Source organism: Chrysemys picta, chromosome 1 (assembly GCF_011386835.1).
Source record: "Chrysemys picta bellii isolate R12L10 chromosome 1, ASM1138683v2, whole genome shotgun sequence".
NCBI lineage: Eukaryota > Metazoa > Chordata > Testudines > Emydidae > Chrysemys > Chrysemys picta.
Genome location: NC_088791.1, coordinates 38,709,028 through 38,736,201, shown reverse-complemented (window position 1 = coordinate 38,736,201; position 27,174 = coordinate 38,709,028). Strand labels below are relative to the sequence as shown.

Below are 27,174 nucleotides of genomic sequence, written 5' to 3'. Positions count from 1 at the left end.
TAGAAATTGATTGTTTAATAATTTAGTCCAGTGTCTTTCCAGGTATTGAAATTAGGCTGACTGGCCTGTAATTCCCCTGGTCCTCTTTGTTCCCCATTTTGAAGATAGGTACTCTTTGCCCTTCTGCAGTTCTCTAGGACCTCTCCCATCCTCCATGATCAAAGATAATTGCTAATGGTTTCAAGATCATTTCAGCTAGTTCCTTTTGCATCATAGGGTGCATTTAATCAGGCCCTACTGACTTAAATATATTCAACGTATTCAAATATTTTAACTTATGTTCTTTCCCTATGTTGGCTTGCATTCCTCTCCCCTTGTTAATATTAATTATTTTAAGTATCTGGTCATAATTGAAGTGAAAACTAAAGCAAAGTAGGCATTAAACATCTCAGCCTTCTTGATGTCCATTATTAACTCTCCTTCCCTGCTGAGTAGAGGACCTGTACTTTTCTGTGTCTTTATCTTGCCCTTAACGTATGTAAAGAGCCTCCCTAAATGGATATGCTATTCATTTGTACTCATCTTCAGCCATTTGCCCAATTTTCTATTTTTTATAGGATTCCTTTTTCTTTTTCAAGTAATTAAAGAGCTATTGATGGAGCCATATTGGCTCTTGCTATTCTTCTAATCTTTCCTTTGCATTGATGTAGTTTGCTGGTGCACCTTTAAAATTGTCTCTTTGAGAACCTGCCAGCTCTCCTGAACACCTTTATCTTCCTATGGAACCTTAGCCACTAGATCTCTGAGATATTAAAGTCTGCTTTTTTGAAGTTATCCTTATTCTGCTTCTCTCACTCCTTCCTTTCCTTACAATCATGAAATCTCTCATTTCATGATCAGTGTCATCCAAAATGCCTTGAACCTTCAGATTCACAATCAATTCCTCCCAGTTAGTCAGAATCAAGTCTAACATGGCTGCCCCCTGGTCCCTTCTTCCACCTTCTAAAACAAAAAGTTGCCCTCAATATATTCCAAGAATTTGTGTTGTCATATTACTTTTCCAACAAATGTTTGGATAGTTCAAATCCTCAATACTACCAGGTCTTGTGTTTTGGATATTTCTGTCATTTGTGCCAGAATTGTCCCATCCAAAGCCTCCTCCACTTGATTTGGTGGCCTACAGTAGACCCCTACCATGGCATCACCCCTAGTTTTTTTCCTCCTTTTAACTTCACTCAAAGCCTTTCAGCTGGTCTGTCTCTCATCTCCTTCTGGACCTCAGAACAAGTGTGTATATTCTTGATGTATAATGCAACACCTTCTCCCCTACCTGTCCTTTCTGAACAAGATATACCCCTCTATACCAGTATTCCAGCCATGAGAGTTACCCAATCAATTCTCTATGATGCCAATTGTGTCAGAATTTAGTTTATGGACTAGTATTTTCATTCTTCTTGTTTATTCCCCATATATTGCTACAACACTCAAGCCCTACCAACACAGATTTCCCAAGCTCCCCGTACTAGAGGGATGACCTAGCAGATATGAATAAATAGGAACAGAAAATAAAAGGTAGAGACAGATTTAACAAAGGCAAGATTCTAGTGGGAAGGAAAATTTCAGTTTTCTACTGGAAAATCTTTCCCAGCTCCATGGATATCAAGCACTTTGGCAGTCCACTGTGGCAGTAGCTCTGAACCTTTCCAAGAAACTGTACCCCTTTCAGGAATCTGATTTGTGTTGTGTACCCCAAGTTTAATCTCACATAAAAACTAGTTGCTTACAAAATCAGACATAAAATACAAAAGTGTCACAGCACACCATTACTGAAAAATTGCTCATTTTCTCATTTTTATCATATAATTATAAAATAAATCAATTGGAATATAAATATTGTACTCAATTTCAGTATATAGTATATAGAGCAGTATAAACAAGCCATTGTCTGTAAGAAATTTTAGTTTGTACTGACTTCGTTAGTGCTTTTTATGTGGCCCATTGTAAAACTAGGCAAATATCTAGAGTTGACGTACCCCCTGGAAGACCTCTGAGTATCCCCAGGGGTACTCCTACCCCTGGTTGAGAACCACTGCCCTAGGCAGTCTCCTGGGAAGGCTTCAGTCTCCCTGGCTCCACCCAACAAGATAAGTTGCTATGGACCCTGGGCTTCCTGGTATACTTTGCTCCACTGCAGCCTAATAGGCAGGCAGCAAGGGATCCAGAGAAGCAAATTTCCTTTGGTGTTTTTGCAATGAAATATTGAGAAATTTCAGTTCTGTGGAAAAGATAAATTTTTGATTTTACCTCAAAAACTACAGAGAGTCCTGTGGCACCTTTAAGACTAACAGATGTATTGGAGCATAAGCTTCCGTGGGTGAATGCATCCGACGAAGTGGGCATTCACCCACGAAAGCTTATGCTCCCATACATCTGTTAGTCTTAAAGGTGCCACAGGACCCTCTGTTGCTTTTTATAGATCCAGACTAACATGGCTACCCCTCTGATACTTGATTTTACCTCCTTATTCAATATGACTTTTTTGTAGGAAACTCGAAGTACTTCGTACAAATGAAATTCCATTTCCTGGTTATATCTACTATCTACCCATGTTGCTAGGAGGAAGTCTGAAACTGATAGGCCCTGAAGTCTAAGAATCGCAATGGGGGTGGGGGAGGGGTGTCCACTGGGACTACATAGGAAATAACTGAAGGAAAGCCTAAGTACATCTAATTAGCTCTTGCCATAAAAGTGCATTTTTCTGTTTGTTTCACTCTTGCATGAAGGGCTAAGGTTTTTCTTTTCAACATCTTTCTCTGAGAGCAAGGGACCATACTCTACCTGCATCAGCAGCCAAAGACAGTTTCATGTTGGATGGAACTAGTCGGAATGTCTTCCTCAATCAAGATATGCCCAGTTTATTTATTACTGTGCCAGACAGACTATTCCCAGGATGTTCATAGATCAAGAGACTCACTGAACTGGACAATGCCTTGGGGGCACATTTTGGTGGTGTTTATCTTTCTTGAAGCCTAAACTAATGAAGACCCTTTTTACTCTAATTACCTTTCATTGGATATGATGCTAGATTGTTTGTTTGGAGCCACAAAAACTGACTGATACACTGTCTGATGAGCTTTTACGATAGCAACAGAAAGAAGAACCATTCAGGAGTCTTCAGACCGAATGACAGTGGGGAATGGAGATATAAAGTGGTGAATATTCAGCTCTCTGATAGCCCCTCTAAAAACATTGGAATTAATAAATATATAATTGCTCAAAGTTTTATTGTGATTTATAGAGATTTATCCATTACTATGTTATGGTGAAATAAGAAAAAAAAATAGCTAGTGACACCTCAGAAAAATCAAGCATTCTTGTCTCACTACCGTTGTTATTACTATTGTTTTTTATTATTTAACACTAGTGGCGACCCGTAGCTTTGCTGCTCAAGTGTATAGTTTCATGGTAAATTTGTGTGTGTGTGCGTGGGTGTATGGTGTAGGTGCTGACTGAGGGGTGTGTACTGCTGTGGGAGACTGTATATTTGGGATTACTGTGTACTGTGTGTTACGTTGGTAATCTTGAAGAACTGTGGCAGTTGGGCTAATAATCCACTATTTGTGCAGTCTCCCTCATACTGCCAATGAAACTGTTGCATGCAAATTAGCTGTACAGTAAGGGTGATAATTGGTTGAGTTACCTCAGATATCACAATGTCCTAGGATTCTTGGCATGGCATAGACACATGCCTTACTATTTTATTTCATTCATATATATTATATGTATTATATTTGGGTTGTGTGTGTGTGTCTATATGTATGTATATGTGTATATGTGTGTATATGTATATGTATGTACGTGTGTGTATGTATATGTATATACATGTATGTATGTATGCATAATAGTAGCACCCAAAAACTACAACAAGGGTATATTATGGTAAATGTTGTACAAATATGTAGAAAAAATAATGGTTTCTGCCTAGATGAGCTTTCACTCCAAGGGAATTCTTTTTAAACTTTGATACTGTGTCCTGTCACCTGATTCCTCTTGAACATAGGCTGATCCTTGAAACTATTCATCACTTTAAAGATTTCCCCCAAAATGAGTCACTTTATAACCTCTCTCCATTCGCATCTTTGCCCAGTTGTGCTCTGCATGTTAGGTCACTAGATATCCTAATGAAGCATAGCACAGTTCTTTCCTCCACAAGGACAAAAAACATTTATTTTATATAGGTTATATGGTTTTATGCCGGTCTCCTTTCCCCCCCCCCCTTCCTGTACATAGGAATACAGTGCATGGCCTTAATGAACTGTCTCAGCAAATGACTCTTCAGAGGTTTTGAAATGCACCAGCTGGTGGTTGGCCCTTGAGAACTCAGATGTTTTGAGGGGGTGGAGCTATCAGCGAGGCTAGCCAGAGAATCAGGGAAAGGTTCAGGGCTCTTGGAGGCAAGTCAAATTGAGACCTTTGTCTAAAATAACTTCTAAATGACCCTGTTTCTTTGCTTTCTTAAGACCCCTAGACATTCACTCTGAGTTGACCTGCCTCCCAACCAGACAGTCAAGTCAGTCCTGGCAATTTGGAAGTAAGTCAGATGGGAGGACATATCTAGGGATTTGGAGAGTATTTCAGGCAATATAGAAGTCACTAGGAAGGCATTACATGTAAGAATAGTAGGAAGAAACTAGTGCTAGGATGGATTCTTGTGAGTAGAGCTGGTTGCATTGTTTGTTGTGAATATAGTTCTTTCTCTTATTTACAAAAAGATTCATAGAAATCAGTCTGTTTGCCTAGTTATTCAGTTCCTGGGAACAAATGTCAAACTACGGTTTATTCACTAGTTGCTGACTTCATCTATTTGTTGTTTGTGGTATGTGATTTATAACAACTTCTATGGCTCCTGTTGCTGACTAGATAACCAAAAACGTTTTAAACAGGAAATTAGCAAATAATGAATGGCAGATGCTCCTGTCACACCTGGATATGTCTTTGTACAAACAATAGTCATTCCTTAAATAACTATACAAGCAAAAACCTGTTTGCACAAATTTTCTGGTGTACTTAAAATGGGTACAAATATCTTTGGAAGTGTACAGCTCTTCAGAATTCAAATGGATGTTTTCAAACATCATTTTTCAGAATCTGACATTCTGCTCTTGAGGAAGAAGGATGGGTCTGAAGTTGGAGTAATTTCATGTGGTCAGAGAGTCATTAACCAATTTTAGTTAATCCTTGTTAGTTCCAGTATTGTGTTTTTGTACAGTTTTCTGAGGATAACTGTTGCAGGGGTTAATTAACTACAGAAGCTATTCATTTCTTCATGTACTCCAATACAATGGCTGTTATCCTCTAATTTATTTTACCTACTGTGCAATATCATAATACCCTTTTTCTGTTCACTAGCTCAGACAGGGGTCTAATTACTTATGTTAGCAGCAGTTTGTATTCCTGGGGCTTGATTCTCTTTATGTCTAATGGATTTACACTAGCATAAAATCAGGATAACTGGAGTGAGGAATCAGGCCACAGAGCTTTGAGATTGGTGGTCTTTTCAGCATGTATATTCAGTGGTGTCATGTGGCTGAGTTTTGTGGATCCGGGGCCAAAAACTACAGGGAAGGTTTCTTTAGGTTGTATTATTGGCTGATATGTGGAAGATGTTCTTACTATAATAATGGTGCAAATTCCAACAGGCAATCATTTTTGTTAAAGCAGAAAGGTTTGTCTGAATGCTTGTTACTTAGCTTATGTTCCTTCAGCCAATTTCCATCCCACTGTTTGTGAAACAGCTTGTACATTTTTAATAATTATATCGAATTGGTTCAGAAAAACAGCCCAAACTCCTATTCATCTGTATAGCAGGGAGGATTGGCTCAGAAGTCCCTGGAGAGAGAGACTGAAAAGGATACAAAATGTACTTTAACTTCAGTACAATTCAGGTTACTACGTAGTACCTCCTACTCACCACATTTCAATGAATCACGCCATGCTAACCATAATGATTCCTCTTTCTTAATATGCTTTCTGTACAGCTGATGCTAATTTTCTCATTTAAAATGATAAATGTTACTTTCATTTTTTTAAAAAGCTGACAAAATGAGATTGCCCCCAAAAATAATGTAACTATATAATTTTAAATCAATTCTCAAACCCATTTTTCTAGTTGCTGTATATTATTCTAAATTGTTTTGCCTTAACTTTGTATGCTGTGTGCTCTTGTTAAAATATTGGTACATATGCCATTAGCCTTCTTTAGCATGACTTTTCCTATTTGATTAGATTGTATATTATGGCATTTGAATAAAACATTGACCTTTAGATTTGTCAATTACAAATATAATAAGACTCTTACTCCACTGTAGAATGCCGGCTGAAAATTACTTTTCTTCAAAGTTACACCCTACAGTTTCTGGGAGTTTATCTGTTAGGGTTGGGAGTCAGATGTGGGGTTGTTGGTTTTTTTCCTTGTTAGATTACTCCTTATTAGTGGTGCAAGTATGGTGGTATGGTCTGTACGCCATACCAGTAAGATATTTATAGCCAGTACAGCGTACCGGAAAGACAGAGGAGGAGCCCGTTCCCAGCTCTGCCCCCTGCCCTTCCACGGAGCTGTGTCTCCTCCATCTGTACAGCAGCCTCGCCAGAGGACAGGGCTTGGGAAGTGGGGCTGGGGGCAGTACAGAAGAGCTACCAGTGTTCTGCTGGGAACCGCAGCAGGGAAAGGAGCAGAATGCTGGCAGCTCCTCCGGTGCGGCTGTACCACCCCTAGCCCCATCTTCCAGCGGAGCTGCCGTACAGATGGAGGAGATGCAGCTCCGTGGAAGGGCTGGGAGCGGTACAGCCATGCCAGAGGAGCTGCTGCCATTCTGCTTCTTTCCCTGATGTGGTTCCCAGAAGAACCCTGAACTGCTCCTCCGGCAGGGCTGCTGTGCCATCCCCAACCCCATCCCCCGAGCCCTGTCCTCCAGCAGGGCTGCTGTACAGACAGAGGAGACACAGCTGCGTGGAAGGGCTAGGGGCGGAGCTGGGGGTTCTGCTCCTTTCCCCACTGCAGTTCCCAGAAGAGCCCTGAACTGCAAACCCCTTCCTCTCCCCCAGGTAATGTGGAATGGATGTGGATCATGGGGAGGGGATGGGGAGAGCATGGGGGCCCCAGGATGGGGTTGGGGTGGGGAGGAGTCATGTGGGGGGTCATGTGGGGAGGTCACATGTCCCCCTTTGTGTCCCTTCCATGAATGTAGCGTACCGTCAAGAGATGATTTCCACTTGCACCACTGCTCCTTATAATTGGAGACCAGAGGATTTGTGTGAATTTTGTACACATGAAAGCCAAGGACTAATCCCCCTGGTCAGAATCAGTTCAGAGTGCTAGATCGCATTGCACAGTTCTTCCCACTCTTTTGCCCATGTACAGTAACACTGACTAGCAACAACTCATCCGTTCCAGGACTGGAAACTCATTTATTCTTTCCAAAGCAAAAACTGTCAATTACAGTGAATTCTGATTCTGTTGATCTAGATAAATAACCCTTTGTAAATTTGGGTGAGAACAGCAGGGGCATCAGCACTTGGGTAGGAAGCAGGGGGTACATGGGTTGATCTTGTTTGAAAGAGGTAAGCTCATTTCTGGCTAGCTGAAAGGATTTCACCATTCATTTCTGGATGCAGACCTTACCACAGTTATCTCTGTCTTTCCCACCTCGAGGTTGGACCACTGCAACAATTTCTATGTTATGCTAACTTGAAGGGGGCTAATGTCCCTGCTACTGGAGAAAATGGTTGTGTGCCTTTTTAGGTGGGGTAGACCCACAATAGCATATTACTCTCAGGGCTGGTCCACACTAACCCCCCATTTTGAACTAAGATACGCAACTTCAGCTACGTTATTCACGTAGCTGAAGTCGAGCTATCTTAGTTCGAACTTCCCGGGGGTCCACATGGGGCAAGCAGGCTCCCCCATCGACTCCGCGTACTCCTCTCGCTGAGCAGGAGTACCGGCGTCAATGGCGAGCACTTCCGGGATCGATCCCAGAAGATCAATTGCTTACCACCGGACCCGGAGGTAAGTATAGACGTACCCTCACACTCTGTATTCACCACTGGCTGCCAATATCCAAAGCAAAAAGCCACACTGCAGACATAGTAGAAGTTTTGTGAAGCAGATGGGGCTGCATTTGCTGAGCAACAGAGGTTTTTGCCCTGTTCTTGTGCTCACCTGTAACCTGCTTCTGGGCAATGACTTGTTCCATTCCTACTCCTTGTCATCATGACTCATGTGTTTTGTTGCAGGCTGCTTATCTACTTCCAGATGAACTGAGGCAAGATGGGTGAGGTAATATCTTTTATTGGACCAACTTCTGTTGATGAGAGAGACAAGCTTCTGAGTTTACACAGAGCCCTTCTTCAGGTCTGGGAAATGTACTCAGTGTCACAGCTAAATACAAGGTGGGTTAGATTGTTTAAGCATAAGTACTTAAGACATATTTCAAGGGATCATTCAAGGGGCAGTGGGCTTTTAATACTTCTCCTGTCATGGGGGACGGTGTGGGAGCTGGGAGAAGGCTGGGGAGGTTAGGTACTTACATATCGTTATAATAATCCATAAATCCAGTGTCTCTGTTCAGTCTGATTTTTAGTATCTCACAAAGTTATGAATTTAAGCTCCTGTCTTTTGAAGGTGCTGTGCAGGTTTCCTTTGAGGATGAGGACTGAGAGATCAGACAGAGTGATTGCTTTGTGAAAAGTGTTCACCCACAGGTGATGTGGTGTTTGTCTTTTATCATTTTTCTGTGAGTTCATTTGAGAGTGTAGTGATTGTCTTGTTTCACCCACATAGTAGTTGTTGGGACATTTAGTCCATTGGTGGAGGTGCACCACATGTTGTGATAGGTATGTGCAGAACCCATGGATTTTGAAAGGTGTGTTGTGGAGTGTTGATCATCATAGCAATGGAGATATGTCTGCAGGTTCTGAATCAGTTGTTCTGGCAGGGTCTGGTGCTGCTTTGAGTTGATGTCTTGATGTGTGAGGAGCTTGCTTCTGATTATTAGCTTGGAGAGGTTGGGAATTGCTTGAAGGTGAGAAGAGAGGGTTCAGGAAATATATCTTTCAGGGTGTGGTCTCCATCAGCTATGGATTGTAATTGTTTGATGATACCCTGTATAGATTCCAGTGTGGGAATGACTGGACAACTAGAGCAGTCAGAGGAGGTTTTATTTCTGTATTGAAGTAGGTTCTCTTGGGATATTTGAGTGGTCTGTTCCATGATGCAATCTGCTTCTCTAGTGGAGTGTCCTTGTTTGGTGAAGATGGTTTTAAGTATGTTAAGGTGTGTATCCTCCTCGGAGTGTGGTATCTGAGTACCTGGCTGTAGATAACAGATTCCTTGGTGTGGCAGGGGTGGTTACTGGATCTGTGAAGGTAGGTGTGGTGATTTGTGGGTTACTTGTGTATATAGTTGTCCCTAGGGTTCCATTTTTGAAGCTGATCGTGGTGTCCAGGAAGTTGATGCTGTTGAGGGAGTGTTCCAGAGAGAGTTTAAAGGATAGGTAGTGGTTGTTGAAGTTTTGACAAAAATCTATGAGGGCATAGGCGCCGACTCCATGGGTGCTCTGGGGCAGCAGCACCCATGGGAAAAAAATAGTGAGTGCTCAGCACCCACCAGCCACCACCCAAACAGCTGTCCTTTTTCCAAAAATGATAGGCATGCATTTTAAAAGCAACCTCATGACGCTGTAGATAAAAATATTATATACCAATCCCCCTTCCTTCTACTTTGAGAATGTTGTGCTTACAAAGTCAGGCAATTCCAAACTTAGGTTTAAACTGCAATCTTAATAGCATCCTTGGGTATATGCATCAAGATACAAAAAATTGTTCAATGAGTAAGTAATTACATTCAATACTCTGTGAAACTGTTTGAATTTGTTAGACACTTGAAAGATGGATCCCATAAGACTGAAATTAGGTACACAATATATATCTAACAAAACGAAATAAAACATACAGTATTAGAATATTTAGACTCCTCTTCTATAAGGATGTTCTGTAATATCCCCACCTATTGCCTTAGGGTCTGTGTTTCCACCCTTTCTTTCCACCTAGAGATGGATCCACTCTCCCCATATGCTCTATTTTATCCAGAAATCAAATTGTGCAACCCCTGCCTTTCCTGTGATCTTGTTCCTTCTCCCCTTTCTGATTATGTACGTTCCCAGACCCTTGCTAATGTGTAGTGCTTCTCCTGGTCCCCAAAACTTTCTCAATTTGTTTCCTGTTCCTGGTCAGCCAATCTCTTTGTTTCTGAGGTGCCCAGAAGGTTTACTGCTTACACTCAGAGGGACAGGTTCTAGCAGAAGAGACAATGCCAACTGTAATTCGCATGGGTATTTATGATAACGTTTACTACCAGAGTACACTATGTGTTTATTAAAATGTTTGCTTCTTTATCTTCTAGTGATATAACTTTTTAAAAAATTATTCTTACTTGCTCAGAAAGAAACATTGTTTTTAAATCACATAGAAGTTTAATTCCATAAGGACATCTGTGAATACAATCATTTAAACAGTTTAAAATTTTGGAATCCACATTCTCTTTCAGTGCACACTTTTCCACTTGTTTTCACAGTGGCATTAATGCACTGTTTGGCAATAGCAATAGCAAGTTTGAAGTAAGAATATTAGCTATTCAGCTTCGGACTATAGTTATGCTGCAATGCAGACTGTGTGAAAGCTGCCTGGATGTCTCTTGTTCTTACTGTTTAGAATGCGGACCACGTTTTAAAAATAGGCCTCCAGTTATTGACCTTTTTACAAAAGCTCTTCCAAGTAATAAAACCACTTGGGGTGTAGCACTAAAATAGATCAGTGCTGTGATTCAGCATAACTGAACAGTAGTGAATTGATATAACTATGCTCAGAAGCTGTAAGTTTCTTCAGAGCTGTTGACATAGGGTAGACTGAAACTTTATGACTCAGCACATGTACTTTGATAATGGTTCAGACTCCAAGAGCATGAATCAATGCAGAGATTCATGTTCTTGGAATCTGAACCATTATCAAGGTTATAAGTTAGCTTACAAGGTTCCTCATCACCCTAGAAGTAATTTCAGTGTAATAAAGCCAGAATGTTTTTGGGCACCATCCAAAAGTTCAGCACCTCTTGCAATACATGTACTATTGCACAGTAAAAGGGGAGCACAGCAGTCAAAGCGTCAATACAATGAATGTAAGTAAAGAGTAAACAACCTCTCCTTATGACCCTACTCAGGCTACCTGGACTTTGAGGCTAACGTTCCATAGGTAAAGGTGTTTCATTGGTGCGTCCCTTCTCCAGAGGAAGTTAGTGGGAAATGAGTGGAACTTTAGCTGTGTCTCCTCAACATACTCACCTGCAGAGCTGAGCTAGCACCAGGAGAATTGGGAAGAGATAGTAGATGCAAGCAACAAACTACTCCCCACCCTGCATCAAGCTGGGGAGAAGGGAGGGAATTGTAGCTGAAAGAGCCTCAATTTCTTTCCTGTGCTTCTTATGGGGCAGTGACACAATCCAACCCTAAATCATAATCTACTTATTTTGGAAGAAGGAGATTTCCATTCTATACCTAGCCATTTCTTAGCCGTCCTTAGTCCATACGTTTATTCACACTGGAGCACAGATCTATGTTAGATATAACTGTATATGAGAATACTTGATAGAAGGACCTTCTGCTTAGCAGCATTTGTGAACGTCTTTGATGCAAGCATGATTTGATGTTCTTATGTGCGTAGGGTTTTGTTACAAAAGAGACCAACATATCAGCTGAAAGAAGGGTTGAGACTACCCTGGGACAGGATGAACACTGAAGGTGAGGGAAGTTACTAATCATGTTGAGTGTGGATGCACATTTGGGTGGGAATAACGGTGTTTGAAAATATTTACAATGTGTCATTTACACAGGACTAGATTGCATGCTCCCATTACATTAATTGTGCAGAAAAATTCTCTTTAAATTTACTCTTAATTTTTCTTCATTCAGTCTTTCTTCGATCATTAGAGCTCCAGTAACTTTCATAGCAAGCGCACCTTTAATGACTAAACACTTTTATATTTTATGTGTGTTCTGGACTCATGGAATCTCTCCCTCTGACGTTTCACTCTCAGGTGAAACAAATGAAGAGCCAGATTCACTGGAATAATCCAGCTGTACTGTGCTGTCGAGGAGACAGAAAGCCTCCAAACTTAACTGGCTTTACTGCCGCACTGAGTTGCTGGAGTGGTATAAACCAGCCAGAATGTAATAATGAATCTGGTCCCCAATCTCCAAGTATAAATGTTTTTTTTTCTTAGTTTGTACTTTATCTTGAGTCTAGCTAGTCAGCAGGGATGACTGATAATTTTTTTCAAGCAAGTTTGGAGGGGCTTGCTCAGCAAACAGCTCTCTTGGGCTTGGCAAATAGTGTATTATGCGGTAAGGTGTCTGCGCAAGAGATCTATCTGCAAATGAGTGAAATGACCTGTTTATTAATCATTATATAGCAACATGTAAACTAATCATATCTGCTTCTGAATTTATTTTGGTATTCAAAGGGTGGTTCAGATTGGAGGAACAATTATCAGCTGAAAAGTATGAATATATTAGTAAAGCACAGTCTCAATCTTTTCCTGTCTCTCTTGATATACCAATACTGCGGAAGAATACATTTATCCGTAGTGATTGGCAACAAATCAGGTCCTGAGCAAACAAGAAGAAACCAGGAAAAAGTAAATATTTTATGTTTGGAACATTGCAGAAAAGATGAGACCAGTGGTAGGCATAAACGATTGCTATGATGATGTATTGAAGGAAACGTGAGCGAGAGGCAAAGAGTAGCAGTGACTTCTGCAGTCGGAAACAGACTATACATCTATATTAAGCGCATAAACTGCATTTTTAAAGAACTTCATCCAGAGGGAAAGTGACTACTCAGTTTCCTTCAGCGGCAAAGTTTGAATCTTGTTTGAGTATAAAAGGCTGGAGAAGGAAACTGATCAAGATTCCAAGTCAGTTTCCCGTTTCAGTAATCAGCCATCCCGTGTATAAATGGCTGCTTTGCTTCACCCTGTAGAGTCCAAACAAGAAGGGGGAAATGAAGAGGAACAAACAAAAAAGGAGGCAGAAAATATTAAAAAGGGGTGTTAAAATAAAGGAGTAAACAAAAATGGAGGAAAAAGAGAACAGGAGAAAAAGAAATAAAGCAGAAAGAGAGAGAGAAGAGACAAAAGGTCAAAGGAAGTATCAACAACCAAACAAGGATGTGGAAAGGGAAATGAGGCTAAAAGCAAAACTGCTTGTGTGGGCTGCCTCAGTATCTGGACTTGAAACTGCTCTATTCAAAATATAGTAGCAGAAAAATTAGTCTTACCTTATTCCGTATTTCCTCTTTCTCCTGCTATGTACACCTGCACTTTTAAAGCTGAAAATACATTGTATAAACACTGTCAAACTTCTGTTTTGAACATAATTTTAATGAAACTTAATTTGTTACACTCTAATCACTATAAGCCATGCCAGGATGTATGTCTGTATAGGAACAGATTTTGGATGGGTGAAAGCACTCATCATTCTCCATATCTGAGTATGCAGTTCAGCACACCAATTTCAAAGGCTCAAAAACTTGTCATATTAACCAGTTTTCACTGGAGCACTTCAAAATACCTCTGCTTAATCACAGCTATTTCCATACTAAGGCCATGTCTACACTACAAGTTTTGCTGACACAAGTTATGTCGGCATACAGCCGCCACAGTTAGTATATTGCTTGTGCATGTGCATGCTTGGCTCCTTGCGTTGGCACTGCGCATGCTCAATGCACAGTGTGTGCACCATGGGTAGGTATCCCAGTTTGCAACCAGGTACCATTCAGTGCACAGTCTTTTGGGTAGATTCGACAATGCATAGTGAGGCAGAAACAAGTCACGCAGGGGTTACTGGGAACAGTGGGTCAACTTTCCAGAATGCAATGTTCTCCATCCCAAAATATAATCTCTATCCCTTAATTTTCAAGCCTATTTTCAATTTTCCACAAACCTGTGAACCATCTCTGACAAAACCATGGAGCCTGCACAGCTTGGCATTGTTGTCATGAGCGTTCGCCAAAGGAAATAATGACCATCTACATGTGAGATCATTTACTTATTAGTCATGAAATTTTTATTTTGATTGGTTCGTTTTGTTTGTTTTTTCCAGCCCTGTTGAGATGCTGTTGGACATTCAGTACTAAGAGCCTAAATTTAGGCTTTTATTTTTGAAAATCTTGACTAGTAAGTTGAAGAATTCAAAAGGTCAGAAGTTGTATGCCTGTACAGGCCTCTGATTGGCTTTGTTAGAAGCAGAGTTGTTGCAGTGATCACATTTTTGCATAAACTTGTAGGCTGTAAACATCAAAGAGGGAGAGGAATTACTTATCGTAGAAGAAATGAGCACAAATAGGTACCGGAGATGCTAGTTTTTATGTTTTACTTATAGTAATGATATTGTAACTGTGTAATGGTGCTCCCTTTTTAATGGCAACCACTCTGTCTCGATTATGTGATCTTATACGGAAAGTAATTCAGCTAGCTGAAGAGCTGTGTTGTATGCTGTGTACTGAGAAGCTACTTATATCTGCTCTCTGTGTTATCGGTGCCATTAAAAAGTCACATCAGTTGGGAGGATGTTCTACTTTATAGTTACTGCTTTTGTTGTTTCTAAGGAAACCACTTTACCTATCCATGTACATTTTGCCTGCCAGTTTCGTTATACTTTTAACTTTCATGTGCGCAGAGGAAAAAGCAGTGCATCATAAAATCCACTTTTAATAATACTGTAAATGTCTATGGATTACTTCTCGTAAAGAACGTGATTTAAATTTAGCTACAATGTTTTTTGTAAAAATTGTTTGTGCTGTTTTTCAGGGGTGGGGGTTAATAGGTTAATAGGGGGTTAATAGTCTTGGGCACTTCAATGCCCAGAAGAAGGGAATTAGAAGGGAATTCAGCAACAATTTTCAAAGACCATACTAATCAGTATGAGAGAGAATAGAAAGTCTATATTTTGTTTGGACAAATGATTAATGAAGTGGGGAGAATGAAAGAAAAGGGTAAGCAAAGCTGGCTCAGCCAGAATAGGAAGAGAATGAATATTCTTTTTTTTTTTTTTAAGATATCTCTTCCTGAGATTCTATAAATTTTGTAAGAGACATTTTATTTTAATAGACTTAGGGTGAGTTCGTCTGGAGAAATAGGGACTCAAACCATTTATTTTAAAGTTTGGAAGTATACTTGGAATGGGACCAAGGGAATATTATAGTCACTTGAACCTGATTGTTTATACATCTTTAAGATACAGCCCATCAGTTTGTACCAATTCCTTAACATGTTGGTCTGTACCTTTCCATATTTCTGTTTTGGATACTACATGTTAAACCAGTTTTCCATGAAGGTATCTATACTAAGATGTAGAACAAATGTATCTTGCCTTTGACAGACTTTATATTCGCTAATGTCAAATGCTACAATTAGCTTTGTAAACTATTGTGGGATATATATCTCTTGACATAAGTGAACAAAGTAGAAAGAATTGTGGAAAAGACATAATATAACTTGGTTAACACAACTGCCCACATGCTGGGTATAATACAATACTAATATGGTATGCCTACACCTAACATATATTGGTTAACTGGCAATCTATCTACCCACATGGGGGGCATTAACTCGATGAACACTATTGGTTTTACTAGCTATGAGAAACATGGATCCACCCTGGATGGATGCAGTTGACATACTACACTCCATCCAGCACATTAAGAACCTGAGTCAGATGGGCCCTAATTCAAATAGGACATTCCATTTATTTTCTCCAGACATAGATGTGCCACCATAAAAACAGCTAGTCTTGTCCAAATATTTTGTCCAAAAATAGATAGCAAGTTCCTAAAGGCAAGAAATTTTGTTTCCCAACAGAGGTTGTGTGGCTTTGCCAAACTGACATTTACATGGAACAGTTTTGCTCATCGTTACCCTGCAGAACGTATATTTGTGGAGAACATTACCAGGCCTAAAGGAATGCAAATCCTAGGGAGATTCTTTGTCACAGATGAAAGGAGATAATATGTAGAGCTCCCTCACATACATTGAGTATTCAAAGGCTTTTTCTGTGTTAACTTTTGCATGTATGATCTGTGTTTATAAGACAGTTTATGTGCCCCAAATGAGGCACTATGCTGGTTACTCATGATGAACATTTTGGGTTTAACATAGGTATAATCAGATGGAGATTGGCGAATGGATTCTTTCTGTGTAGTACATAATATGGTCAATATCATTGCATAATACATAATCAGTTTATTAATATTAACATCTCTGAAAAGACAAGACCACATTTTTCTAATTAAATACTGACCTTTTAAGAAATGGAGTAAAAAAAAAGCATATCATTTCCTGCGCACTGCTCCATGATGCACTTTCACTTGAGCCAGAAATAGAACCAGAATATTAACAAATTTTCAGATGTTCCGGCAGAAAAAAACTAATAAGATGCAAAAATGGAGACAGATTTCAAATTATTTAATATTTTGCCTTCTAAAGTGTTACCAGTAACAGGTAAGTGCAAAATTATGTAGAAGTTTAAGAGTCCTGTTAACTTCTAATTCCTATCTCTACTTCAGTCACTTAGATTTTACAATCAGCCATAAGGAGATTAGTTACCTAGAAGGATTTGAAGAAGAGAGGAATATTTTAATAGAACATAGTCATATTGTGCATATCCACGTTTTGATTTGATTTATTTGTGTTATAAGCCGTTGGGCAGTGTTTTCTGAATTCTCTTAAAGAAATAATTAACCTGTTAGGAACTGGAGAAAACCACCCCAGTGTACGTATGATAGGGGCTAAGGTGTTTGATTGTTTCCATTGCTTAGCCCACAGGGGACATATTAAGGAACAAATCCTTTTTCTCGGTGTTGTACAGACTTCCTCACTGAAGTGGTGCAAAACCAAAGAAGTACACAAATTGTATGTGAATAATTTCTTACTCCACTAGTAAAAGAGAAGAAAACTATTTTGTTATAGTGAAAATGAATGTGAAACACAAGTGTTCCTTGAACAGCAGCAACAATTGTTATGTGATTAAAAAGAAAGATAAATAGCCCCATAATGTCGTAGGTGCTTTATAGGCAAATAAACAATGTCATTGGCCTAGAAAGTTAACAATAGAAGTTGAAAACTTCAAAAAATGAGTTGGAGAGTTATATAGCTCAATATTCCCAAAGGTATTTCAGTGATAGGATTTGAGCATTTATGGTCACGCTTTATATTAAGTGTAGATTTATAAAGTGTTTAATAGATGTTTTTAATAAAGGGGTGATCAAGTGTTATACAGTCTGACCAGTCGATAGGTTGCTTATAAATATGTCTAACAATACATATAGTCTTCTGTTATGCTTATAACACATAGTACTCATATCTCTAACGTGCCTAGCATCTATTGATCATTTAACCTTTATAAACTCTTTATAAATATACCCTTAATATAATGTAGGACCACATTCATTGTTGTTATATGGTAGTTATTAGGGATGGCTGAACCAAAAAAAAAGTCTTTTATTATAAGCCTTTGCCTCTTTCCTGAAATGGCCCATTTTAAAGATTCTGATATGTCTAGTTAACATTTTTTTCTCTCCTTTGTGTACCACAACCAGATATGTTGAAATATTTCAGCACAATGTTTTGTCCTCTAGTGACATTATCAAGCCCTTATTCCATTTAATTAAATGAGATTACTTGTGTGAGTAAGAGCTCACCAATATGTGTAAGGATTCTACAACTGGGCCCATTATAAATAAGGCCACTTTCATATTAATTTTGCCCCAACTGGAAGTTTCCAGACAAATTCTGCTGACTCAAGAGATCTGTAGAATTCTGATCATCACCCACAATTTCTGGGTGCTTATCTGTCCCAAACTCCAAACCTTTGTGCTTCTCCCATCAATTGTTGATGGTAATGAGCAAAAAAAGGAATGGTTGTGGTTTTGCAAAAGCCTGTAATTTGGATTTTTATTTTATAAAACCAAAATCAAGGATTGCTTTGGATCCAGGTCCATTTTGTTCAAGTCCCCATATTCTGGTTTTGGTCTTTCTTTTTACTTCAAACAAAGAAGGACAAAAAATGGGATGGTCATTGTTTAGCAGAACTTATTTGGCTGGAATTTTGTATTAAAATTAAAGCTGGGTAAGGTTTAGATTTGTTAAACTCTCTTGGGTTCATAAAATGTTGATGAGAGAAATAAAATAAAATAAAATAGAAATAGTTCAGTGTTTGGACTGGTTGGAACATTTTCATTTTTTGAAATATACTGTTCTTCAAGTGGTGTCCCTGTGGATCGCCGCTTCGGGTATGCATGTGTCTCTGTGCTTTTGATCAGGGATTTTTTTAGTAGCAGGGCCAGTTCGGCCTGTAGATGCAACCCACATGTCTGTGTGTCCTGTTCTGTGGATATACGGGGTTGTGCAGAGACAAACCGCCCTCGGTTCCTTCTCAACCTCCTTTGGCCTGAGATGGAGTCTCTAGCATGCCCTCTTCTATTGAATACCTTAATGTAGTTAGATCATTAGTAAATTAGTTATAGATGTAAATAGTTGTTAAATAGTTCCTTTTTACTTTGTCTTTCCTCTGTTTATGGGTTCTCTTTGGACTCTTTATAGGGTATACTAGAATCTCCAGGCTTTAAATGTCTTTCCTCTGGGAATCTATCCAAGTTAATGACACACCCTTCGTGTCTCTCATGTTTGGGATTTACCCATATTCCCCCAAAGTGTAAGATCTACACTTCATTTAAATGAAGGGAGTTGACGTTCAGGCTCCTTGTGATGGAACAAGCTTTAAAACCGACTTCACACCAGGAGTCTGTGAACCCCTGTTACATACTGTCCGATCTACCTGTGAATCTCAGTGTCACAGGACTTCAAGGGGTAAGACTGTGTCTAGCTTTGGATTCAGTTTACAAAGAGCTTCTAGGGGTAAGACTTCTGATAGCCCAGTTACGACAGAGATGTACTTCAGCCACCTCGAGGTTCTGGTCACTATAAACCTCTGGGGAGGCATCTATATGTCTGCCTACAGTACCAAGGGCCTTGCACTCTGAGTTGGTAGGTACCGATAAGAAAAGGAGTGCTAATCTCCTTCAAAGAGACCTTGATCACTGGAGACCTCAAGCCTCAAAAGGAGTGCTATTGAGGCACCGAGTGCTTCTGATACCATGAAGATATCTAAGGCTACTTCTAAGTCTCTCACCTTTACTATGAAAGACTTAATACTGAAGACCTCCTCTGGTTCCAGTGGTTATGTCCACACCAGCAGATCAGCATTGTTAGACTCTTTAGAACCTACTTTGATGCCCTGGACTGCTACATCTAAATCTGTACCTGGGCATGCTCATTCCTTCATATTGGCTAGTCAGGTACCTGCCTTAATACTGACGCTGACTCCTAATATTCCTTCAGTACCACAGGAGTTCAGATATTCCAAGAGATTTCATTGTTTCTAATGAACTCAAGTGAGTCTCCACTGCTTAGGAATTGTCATACTCCGGACAGCTCTAGTTTGGATTGTTTGAAAGTATCCTTTTGTAGTGGCAAATAGGAAATCTTGAAATGACAGCAGACACCTGTGAATCTGTAAATGCCTCCTTGATCTATGTGATGGGGTGTTCACCCCACACAAGCCTACTCGGCTACCTTAACCCCTTTCCGTCCTATTAACTGCCCAGGCTGCACCAGGGAGGTCTGGGACCCAGTTGCTGATGGCATCCAGCTGAGGAGTAAAAGGGGGCCTATATAAGCCAGGAAGCTGGCAGCAGAAGGGGGCGACAGGAAGGGAGGCTGCAGTCACTCCCTGAGAGGAGGGAGTTGGGACGCTGGTGAACTCAGAGAGAGGGGAAGCCAGGAAGGCAGGAGAAGGCTCAGGGGAAAGCAGCAATATAGGACAGTGCAGGCCTTGGCTACTGACCGGAGGGCCCCTGAGCTAGAACCCGGACTAGAGGGTGAGCCTGGGTTTCTCTACCAGTCACTGAGGACATGGCATAGACCAGAGGTGGGCAACACCTGGCAAGAGTTATTCCCCAGAGTCTACAGGAGGAGCTGCCATGTGCAATGAGTAGAACCTGTGACAGTCTAATAAAAACAAAGAGAAACTTTGGATTACAGGGGAAAAACAATAGGTTTGTGAACTGAATTACCTGATTGTGTAACTGATGATTTGGGATATCTGTTTGTACAACTTATGAACTCTGGTTGATTTTATGAAGTTGTTACTATGAAAATTGCTGTATCATGAAGGCATTTCTGTCTGTGTATCCACCACTGCAGACAGGACTGGCAGCAGATACACACCAGAGTGAAGAGTTTTACAGACTGTGTTTTGACCTCACAGTAGTTATGCTAAGGAGGATGCCCAAGTTGGGAAACCAATTTGGCCAAATTGGTCTGCAGGGGGACTGGAGGAAAGTTACCAAAGCAGGACAAAGAGACAGGTAACCAAATAGGGTGACCAGATGAGGGAAAGAAAAAATCGGGACACATGGGGGGGGGGAGGGAGAGCAAAAAAAGAAAAAAAGCTGAGTCAGTTCCTGCCGGCGGAGGGGGAAAAAAAAAAGTGCTGCCAGCGGATATCAGGACAATTTGCGTCCCGAACAAAGATCGGTCGGGACGCGGGACACACCGATTTTATTGGGACGTCTGGTCACCCTATGACCAAACCAAAAAAGATTCTAAAAGGATTTACAGAGGAAGACTCCAGGAGACATGTAGGAAGTTTAGGCAGGAGAGGAAAGCAGAATGGGCTGCCCAAAGTCAGAGTAGCCAAGCTGGGGAAGAAGGCTTCATGATTCAGCACACAAGCAAGGCACTGGAACAGAAAGCTGCTGAATGGCCCTTAATGACTTTGACCCCAGCCCAGAAAATGATATGGAGTGGTAGGAAATGCATGTAAGGGTCCAGCGGCTGGATCTCTCCTCTTCTCCCCGCCCTCCCGCAGTCTGGTGAGTGACTGGGGTGGGGGGCTGGACTAGATAGTGTCAGTAATATATTTTTTGTGTTAGAGGTTTGCACCTTTTCATATTTTGTGATTTGAAGCTATCTTATTATACCCTGTGTATGGTAAATTAGAAATATTTTAACTATTCCTACCCTGAAATTTCCCATTACAATGTCTGTGTGCCTAAAGAAAATTGCATTATAGGGTTTTTGCATTGTAGGCTTGTTCACAGGGTTTGTGGCTAAAATCATAAGCCAAACCCATGCAATGCTCTCATGAGAATTTTTTTTTTAATGCCAAAAACATCCCATCCAATGATGTCAACAAGATCTTCACAGCTGGGGCCGCATAAACTAGGATTCCCCATTTAGGGAGTTAAACGGGAACAATTGTTGCCAAATCTGTCTTAGAATGAGCTTAGATTTTCTCCCCCTTCCCCATAGCAGCTCTGACAGCAAGAGAACATTATTCTTCATTGCCACCTTCTCTCATTGCCTTATGAAGAATTTATATGTTTTGAGTTTTCCATTCATGGCAAACTTCCAGCAGTGCTGTACTATAAACCTGCCACAAAGAATGAGAAAAGTGCAGTTTTCAGTTCAGTTGGGAACCTCAAGACTGATGAGCTCAGACAGGCCAAACCTCTAAAGGTTAGTGAGTCTGAACCTCGGCTGATTCGCCCAGCACCGTCAAATTATGTTCTACTAAGGAGGTAGCAAACATTTTAAAAGTCTAATTATTTGAGAAGGTTGTGGAGGGTGATTAATAGACCCAAATCCTTTACTGGAGTTCTCTTGAGGAACCCTAATGAAATAATAAATCCAGAGAGAGGACAAATTCTTTTCCTTTTTTGGCAAGTGGTATTTAAGCAGAACAATGCTGCCAGCTGAATACATCATTAAAGGGCAGACTTATTGTCGCACACCAAAACCCCCATTGTGATAAATGGCAAATAAAACACTTTTTTCATCCAGACACCAAGGCAGATGAAGATGAGCACAGCAAAGGTACCAAGGAGATTTTTGTCAAAAAGTATCAGTACTATTAGAGTTAATAAACCATGACAGCCTGTAGAGGGCTCTCAAACTCCTTCGCTGGGACTCTTAACCCAGTTTCACAGGGCGCAGCTGGAGGTTTCCTAAGGTCACTGTGGTCTTTCTGAAAAGGACTAAACAAAAGGATCCTTCAGGATAAGTGTGCTGTTTTTTCCCCGTCTAAGGCCTTGATGTTTCTATACAGTATCTCCAGCCACAACTTCGCTAACATTGTTTGCTTTAGCAAACAGATGTTAGAAATCCATTGTTGTTAAACAGAATTCTCTCCTAGAAGGGTAATTGGAATAAAACTCTCAAAAGGCATGAATGCCAATTACATTTCATCCCCATTTATGTTCTTTTGAGAGGACTGTACTACAACACACTGAACACAGGTGACATCCCTGAATGTTTAGTTTGAGTGTTAATTTTCTTTTTACTCCGGCTATATTCTGGGATGCTTTGGAAAAAGGAATATTGCTTTAAAGCACATTGTGCCATAGGAAGCTATTTGGTGCATACAGTGAATAGCTGACTGGACTGCATAAATTACTCATTTGAAATGTTTGTGTAAAAATCACTTATTCTGTTACAAATAAGTGCTATATTTACAGAGATGGAGCTAAAACCTGCAGAGGATTACATTTACATGTGTATTTTGTAGCAATTATCCCCTTGTCTTATAGGCTAACAACATATTTTAATTGCTAGTAATCATGGTTTCCTTCTCTTCAAAATTATGAACTTATTGGAGGAAGGAAAGCACCCTTTCCCCTTTGACAATAGCTTGCATTTTGGACCCTGTGTTCACAGCTGAGATTAGCTGCATGTGGAGAGTTGAGAGCATTCAGAAGGAATAGAATATTACAACATCTTCAGTTACTTTCCTGTCTGTCCTTTTTTAGCTAACTGGAAGGGAGAGTTCCATGCATATTGGAGTAAGTGGCTGTTTTTTCCCCTGCCCAGTGATCTTTTACAGACACTCATTTCCGATAGCAATTTGTTGATGATGCCTTACTATATTTCGCAGTTTATTTATTCATGACTTCAGGAAAAGCTCTTTTGTAGCAACCTATTACTTCACACTCCTGTTTCCTGCCTATATAAAAACAATAGCAAAATTACTTCAATGAGGACAAGTTATATTCCATAAAAACTTCTGTAAAGTGATGTCCTGCTCATGACTCCATGTGTTTGTGTACATGTTTGCAGCTATGGAGCTGTAGACCTATCCCATCTCATCTTTCCACATTGCCAGCCAAACCGTCAGAATTGCTTGTTTGTGGTTTTCTGATAAACTAGAGGACTGGCTGCCATTGAGCTTCTTGGGCTTAACTCCATTTTGAAGACTCTGTGGCTGGTTGGGGACTCATGGCAGCAGAGGGAGAAGTATAGGCAGGAGCTAAAGACAAAAATGCAGCAAGGACATGGAGAAGGTCCTGCAGGGTCACTAACCTCTATCCAGTCAGAGTTCCTATTCCAGGTAAAGTTGGGAATACCTCTGAGCAGGCAGCTTCCTCAGTTGCAGGGATCTTAAGGTGAGAAGAAGTGGGATTCCCTTCCTGCTCACCTTAGGAGCCATGCAGGGCAAGACGTTTGGGGTGGGGGAGGAGGGCTGTTTGATTGTGCTGCTTTAGGCAGTGGCCATAAATCCTGAATGGAGATTGGGCAAGTACTTTCTTCTGCAGTTTCCTCAATGGGGCCCCTAAATGCACTTGGAAAATTTTGGTAGATGCCCAAAAGGAGCAATCTAGTTACTTATGTCTGTACATTTTGTAGGAAAAAGTACCCAACCTGGGTATTCTCTATGGGCCCTAAAATGTAGGGAGCCACAAGAGATGCATGAAGCCTCTTGAGATATGTCTACACTGTAGTTAGGGTGTGTGATTGTAGCATGAGTAGACATACCTGAGGTAGCTTTAATCTAGCTAATGTGAGTACCAATGGCAGTGACACCACAGCAGCATGGGCTTCAGTGCGGGCTGTAAAAGCCCATCTGGGACCGTTGGTACTTACTAGAATAGCTAGCTTGCTTTGAAGCTGTGCTGCTGTGACTTCACTGCTATTGATACTTGCTCTAGCTAGATTACAGCTAGCTTGGGTATGTCTACATATGCTGCAATCACACCTCCGACTGCACTGTAGACATACCTTTGGAGCTACTGAAGGGTCACAGCACCAATATAGATGTCTTCGTTCTACAAAGGATACTTGATTCCAACTCATGTCAACTGTGGTCCCATGCCATACCTACTACTCAACAGTTAGTGATGAGTTATGCACCACTTCCCTTGTAGCAATTATTGCACAGATTAATGGATCTCCCTTTTGAGAAGCTTTTGCTTATATTCATTCTATTTTATGCTATTACTCATGGTTATACCATAGTTAGGATCACCCTGAATTAGGGTGTCAAGCGATTAGAAAAATTAATCATGAATAATTGCAGTTTTAATCGCACCTTTAAACAATAGAATAGCATTTATTTAAATATTTTGGATGTTTCTACATTTTCAGATTGAGTTCAATTACAACACAGAATATGAAGTGTACAGTGCTCACTTTATATTATTTTATTACAAATATTTGCACTGTAAAAATATAAACAAAAATAGTATTTCAATTAATCTCATACAAGTACTGTAGCACAATGTCTTTATCATGAAAGCTGAACTTACAAATGTATAATTATTTATTTTTACATGACTGCACTCAAATACAATGTAAAATTTTAGAGCCTACACTCAGGCCTACTTCTTGTTCTTCCTTTAGAGGAGTCGGTTTATTGAAGAGGTAAGATTTTTTTATCTCAGAAAGTCAATATTCTGGAAAAGGAAGGGGTGTGAGTTGTGCAGGAGAAGAGTGAATTCTTGATGCTACTTGCCGCTACTGTTGGGTTAACATAAGAATGGCCATACTGAGTCAGACCAAAGGTCCATCTAGCCCAGTATCCTGTCTTCCGATAGTGGCCGATACCAGGTGCCCTAGAGGGAATTAACAGAACAAGTAATCATCAAGTGATCCATTCCTTGTTGCCCATTCCCAGCTTCTGGAAAACAGAGGCTAGGGACACAATCCCTGCCCATCCTTGCTAATAGCTATTGATGGACCTATCCTCCATGAATTTATCTAGTTTTTTTTTTAACCCTGTTATAGTCTTGGCCTTCACAACATCCTCTGGCAAGGAGTTCCACAGGTTGACTGTGCATTGTGTGGGAAAAAAAACCTTCCTTTTTGTTTGTTTTTAAACCTGCTGCCTATTCATTTCATATGGTGACCCCTAGTTCTTGTGTTAGGAGAAGGGACTAAATAGCACTTCCTTATTTACTTTCTCCACAGCAGTCATGATTTTATATACCTCAATCATATCCCATCTTAGTTGTCTCTTTTCCAAGTTGAAAAGTCCCAGTCTTATTGATCTCTCCTCATATGGCAGCCATTCCATACCCCTAATAATTTTTGTTGCCCTTTTCTGAACCTTTTCCAATTCCAATATAGCTATTTTGAGATCGGGCGACCACATCTGCATGCAGTATTCATGGCGTACCATGGATTTATATAGAGGCAATAGTCTTATTATCTATCCCTTTCTTAATGATGCCCAACATTCTGTTCGCATTTTTGACTGCTGCTGCACATTTGAGTGGATGTTTTCAGAGAACTATCCACAATGATTCCAAGATCTTTCTTGAGTGGTAACAACTAGTTTAGACCCCATCATTTTATATTTATAGTTGGGATTATGTTTTCCAATGTGCATTACTTTGCATTTATCAGCATTGATGGGTTAGGTTTCTGAGCTCTCCAGGCTAGCCTCTTGTCCAAAGAGGAAGAGAGTTGCATGTTAGAAATCTGCATTTAGTGTTTGGGAAGGATGGGGGTGGGAGAAGGAGCAAACAATGACTTGTGCAGAAGGAGGGTGAGGGAGGTTTCTTGTGGCTGCTTCTGGAAGGGTGGTTTCTGGTACTGGGCTCACCAGGCTCACCTCCTTTTACTGAGCTAGGTGGGATCCCTTCAGCTGAGCGAGCCCTTGTTTGCAAGGGAGGGTGGATTTTACCTCAAGTAAAATGGCTTGCGGCAGGGGACAAGAGGCTGGTGCAGGGAGGCTGAGCTTGCCAGGCCCCTGTTCTCTATGGGGCAACTCCCACAGCCAAGGGCCGGCCGAGGGCTATGGGGAACGGCGTGGGGCAGCGGGGAGGATCAGTACCCAGATTGAGGAGTGGAGGGCAGAAACATGTTGGTAATCAGCTCCTCAGTTTTATACATATAATAAAAGTCAAACAGCAACATGTATTCATGCATGAAGTGCTCTTGCACTTGTAACCCATGGACTAAATAACAAAACACATATTTATTTCAATGGGAGCAGGATCAATGTGTTGATAACAGGTAATAAATGAATAAAATGAATTTTTATTTAATTTGCTCTGTTGGGGCCACGGGGAATCTTTCAAGAGTATGTCACCTGCAGCTTGTGGCTTTCAACTTTATTTTTCAACCATCACATTCTAAGTGTATAATAGCTCTATTATAAACTTCAGTATTTTCTTATAAATCTTTATTACAAATGTCAGCACTTAAGAGGCTAATCTAAAGCCCTTTAAGTCAATGGGATTCTTTTCCTTGGACTTCAGTAAGCTTTGGATCAAGCATTAAATGATGTAGCATGTTATGACATTCTGTTACCTTGAGGGAACGTACTGTAACCCCCATATTCCTCATTTTCATATAATCATGATCTTACATATAAAGCATGGTTACATATAAAGGTTACGATCTGCTGAAAGTGATTTCTCTATCCATATATGTGTATCATTAATGCATATGAAGTTATGAGAATTGTGTTGTATGGTTGTCACTAAAACATGCTGTAAGTTGGGGAATCAGCCAGATATTAGCTTCCCAGAGGCAACAGCAAGGAAAGTAACCAATATCCAGCAACAGCCATTGTCTAGCAAGGGAGCTACAATGCAATGACTCACCTGCATGAGGTCACAGCAGGGGAATTCCTCAACTTTGCCTGGAGATTCAGCAATGCCCTCAGACATGCCTGGACTTGTGGTCCCCAAGCACATGGGACTGAGGATATAAAACAGAACACAGGCCCAGGCTATGGCCACTTTCTCTTTCACCCACCTATGCTGCAAGCAACAAGGACACTC

The 27,174-nt window shown here is 40.4% G+C and overlaps 1 long non-coding RNA gene across 1 annotated transcript in view; it reads left to right on the top strand.

The window, feature by feature from the left end:
* Positions 1 to 27,174, top strand: part of LOC135973187 (uncharacterized) — a 417,975-nt gene that overhangs the window by 141,249 nt on the left and 249,552 nt on the right. The window contains exon 3 of the long non-coding RNA XR_010589890.1: positions 8,236 to 8,391. This is a non-coding gene — a long non-coding RNA (uncharacterized LOC135973187). The remainder of the gene's footprint in view (positions 1 to 8,235; positions 8,392 to 27,174) is intronic.